This window comes from Odontomachus brunneus, unplaced genomic scaffold (genome assembly GCF_010583005.1).
Source record: "Odontomachus brunneus isolate Ranch 3 - 2012 unplaced genomic scaffold, Obru_v1 Obru_scaffold_154, whole genome shotgun sequence".
Lineage (NCBI taxonomy): Eukaryota > Metazoa > Arthropoda > Insecta > Hymenoptera > Formicidae > Odontomachus > Odontomachus brunneus.
This window is the reverse complement of record NW_022639604.1, coordinates 50,803-51,045: the sequence shown is the minus strand read 5'-3', so window position 1 is coordinate 51,045 and position 243 is coordinate 50,803.

Here is a 243-nt window from a genome sequence, read left to right as displayed (position 1 = left end):
GCCGTTACTTTTTTGTTTCAATAACGAAAAAGTAATGGCGTTACATTTTCTTTAGTAACGAGTAATGAAATTCATCGTTACTTATATCGTTACTTTTTACTATGATGGGTTCTGTACACAGAACGCGGCAACGCTTGCCATATGATAAACAATTAAGGTGCTGCTTTCTGTAAAGGCCATTCTACAATAAGCAATAAATTTTAAGTCATAATAAAATCGACCAATCATAGTCGATTATTAGAA